At 35.4% G+C, this 3,726-nt stretch overlaps 1 pseudogene; it reads left to right on the top strand.

Annotated features, from left to right (window-relative positions):
* The first annotated feature begins 728 nt into the window (after window positions 1-728).
* LOC144339437 (histone-lysine N-methyltransferase SETMAR pseudogene) lies at window positions 729-1,759 on the top strand (annotated as a pseudogene).
* Window positions 1,760-3,726: the final 1,967 nt, after the last annotated feature.

Below are 3,726 nucleotides of genomic sequence, written 5' to 3'. Positions count from 1 at the left end.
GGACATCAAAGCACACATGGATTTTGGCAGAAAGGGTCCATCGGGGAAAGCTTTCTATTAGCAATATGACCTTGGCTTTTGTGTGTTCCTTTAAAGATTATCTTTAAAGCTGTTTTACTGTGTATTTATTATTTTATTAAGTAATACTTTATAATGACATCTTAAAGACATCAGCTCTTTTCCTCTTCTTTTTTTGCATCAGTTACTAGAAACAAGTTTAAGAAATAAATATCTTGATAACATCATTATCTACCTTATAAAGTATTTTTTTCTTTCTTTTCTTTTGTTAAATAGAAAATTCTTATTCTTCTCTCAGTCTGCTCCTAAAAAAACTGTTTATTTACAGCTTTTCTGTTTGACACTTTTGTGACACTTATTCAAATGGAAAAAAAAAAAAAACAATTTCAAGTATTTTGTATTTATGTACATCATCCAGGATGTGTTTTCATGTAAAAATAGCAAATCAGTTTTTTGAGAAACATTTAAAAATTGACTTATGCATGTTTCTGATCAGTGTTTAATACACTTAAACACATTTTGAATAGTTCATGTTGAGCAAGGATTGTGGTAGACCCAAAATAATTAGGTGAGTTCAAAAGTAATTGCGGTTTTTGCACTGTTGGAATTTGCCATTTGATAAAGGAATACATTCTTAAAAAAATGGGAATTATGACTTTTTTTTGCTAATAACTTATTACTTGCTGTTTATTTTATGTTTGTTTTAGACGATGGGAATGATGTTAGACAAAAAGCAAATTCTAGCGATTTTCCTATTCAAATTCAAAGTGGGTCGTAAAGCAGCGGAGACAACTTGCAACATCAACATCACATTTGGCCCAGGAATTGCTAACAAACATACAGTGCAGTGGTGGTTCAAGACGTTTAGTGAAAGAGAAGAGAGCCTTGAAGATGAAGAGCATAGTGGCCGGCCATTGGAAGTTGACAACGACCAATTGAGAGCAATCATCGAAGCTGATCCTCTTACAACTACAGGAGAAGTGCCTGAAGAATTCAATGTTGAGCATTCTACCATCTTTTGGCATTTCAAGGAAATTAGAAAGGTGAAAAAGTTCAATAAATGGATGCCCCATGAGCTGACAGAAAATTTTTAAAAATCGTCATTTTGAAGTGTCATCTTCTCTTACACTACTTAGCAACAATGAACCATTTCTCAATCGGATTGTGACGTGTGACAAAGTAGATTATTTATACGACAACCAGCAATGATCAGTTCAGTGGTTGGACTAAGGAGAAGCTTCAAAGTGCTTCCCAACACCAAACTTTACCAAAGAAAGGTCATGGTCACTGTTTGGTGATCTGCTGCTGGTCTGATTCACTACAGCATTCGGAATCCTGGTGGAACCATTACCTCTGAGAATTATGCTCAGCAAACTGATGAGATGCACCAAAAACTGCAAAGCCTGCAGCTGGCATTGGTCAACAGAAAGGGCCCAATTTTTCTCCAGGACAACACCTGACTGTACGTTGGCACAACCAACTTTTGGCTTCAAAGGTTGAATAAATTGGGCTACAAAGTTTTTCCTCATGCGTCACATTCACCTGACCTTTCTCCAACCACTTCTTCAAGCATCTCGACAACATTTTTCAGGGAAAACGCTTCCACAACCAGCAGGATGCAGAAAATGCTTTCCAAGAGTTTGTTGAATCTCTAAGCATGGATTTTTACGCTACAAGAATAAACAAACTTATTTCTCATTGGCAAAAATATTTTAATTGTAATGGTTTGTATTTTGATTAATAAAAATGTGTTTGAGCCTAGTTATAATTTAAAATTCAGGGTCTGAAACCGCTACTACTTTTGCACCAGCTATCAGGATGCATGTCCAGGTCTCACATAAAGCCTGGCAGATGATCTTTGTTATTAGAGAAGTTCTGCCAAGAAATTACTGTGAAACTCAACTGTCTCTAGGCTGTTCTGAGAAGAGAGACTTGGACCCATGGGTTGATCCCAGGCAAACACTGTCCATGAATGTGTTGGGCCCAAGTAGGGGCATAGGAGAAAGTTCATCCAGAACCACTGAGGCTAGTCAGTTTGAGGGAAAGCACCAGTAACGAAGGAAAGGAAAGGAAAGGTTATAGTAGCACTGAGTATCAGTGGATAAGCACTGGAGGAGCTTAGGGCAGAAAACAGAAAATAAGGCATCTGAGAGCAGGGAAGATTGAAAAGAAGTTGGATCAAGGGAGTGTCAGCTATGTCAGCAGTGAGAGGGTTGAAGGCCCACTTTTCTGGGGTGCTAGCAGGAGTATCTGGTAGTCTGAAGAGCTATTCACAACCAGACATTATTCACAGTCAAAATAAATGCAAATCAAAGCAATGGAGGTAATCTACCCATTTACTTACCACATGCCAAATGATTTATTAGATTAAATTGTTTCTCCCAATGTGGTTATACCTATTTACATTCCTATTTGTTAAGGATGGAAATGGCAGTTGCTCCTCATCTTCACCTGTAGTTTCTATCATTGGTCTTTTGTATTTTAGGATAATCATTATTTTAAAATATATCCTGTTTACTTCATGAGGAGCAGTGTTGAGAACCAATTTTCTATGACTTGAGAGAATCATACTAGACAGATTAGACAGATAAGAATAAAAATGGACATTTAGAAGAGGCATGTGAGAAAATCAGCCTCTTCGTGTTAACTAATCCTCATCTGTGAAATTAAGGTAATACCTCATAAGGTTATTGTGAAGATTTGAATGTGTGAAGACATGTAAAGCACATTGTATTTGCAATGCCAGCTATTATTACATCTTCATCATAGAGTCAACCAAATAGTGAACAAACATTCCTAGGTACAATCTTCCATAGATTGTGCTAGGCTTCCCCAAACACTCTGGCACTCTACAGTATATCCAGCCATTCATTCATTTACCAGGCGTGAAGATCATAAGAGACACTTTTTCAGTCATTATGTGACAATGCCAGACCAAAAAAAATTATGAAAAAAATGTTCGACTAGGAGAGATAGGAATAAATGAAGATGGGTTATTTTCTTTATAATTTCTATCATATAAATATCTTCACAAATATTATGAATAGCTAATGATACTACTTTTTTCTCAAATTTGAACTGTTGGCTTAAGAGAAGCCTAAGAAATATAATGGGGAAAGTAAAATTTAGAAATCACTTATAATTGTACACATACACATAAAATAATTTCTACCAATTCATACAATCTCAGAAATGTTATAATTTCAGAAGAGGAGATGGCAGATGCTATCAGTGGGGTCAGTGTAAACTTGATGTTAGCGTCATGAAAACACATTGTTTCATGTCAACACAAAAAATATAACTCCAAATTGTGTTTATAATTAAAAGCAACAAGTGAGCATTCATACCAAGGGTGCTATCTTCTACTTTTAAAATTGTACTTATAAGCAAGAATAGCATATTTTGTTTGTGGCTATTTAGCACTCAGCAGCAAGTACATAAGCTTGAGGAAAGGTTGTAAATAAGCCTACAGTTTTTATTTATCAACCACCGTATAACCAAGACAAAGCATCTTTGGAGGTACAAAAGTCAAATGTGTATTGCTAACTTTTTACACTCGTTATTTAAATATTATCTTACAAAAATTTGAATATGTAATATTGTAGCAAAGAAAAACATATCCTGAAACACTAGCACTATTATGTTTTGGTGTTCATGTCTGAATGTTTAATACACTCTAAAGGTTTGGATTTCTCATTAGAATTCTCA

This window comes from Macaca mulatta, chromosome 2, assembly GCF_049350105.2.
Source record: "Macaca mulatta isolate MMU2019108-1 chromosome 2, T2T-MMU8v2.0, whole genome shotgun sequence".
NCBI lineage: Eukaryota > Metazoa > Chordata > Mammalia > Primates > Cercopithecidae > Macaca > Macaca mulatta.
This window is presented reverse-complemented; position numbering and strand designations above follow the sequence as displayed.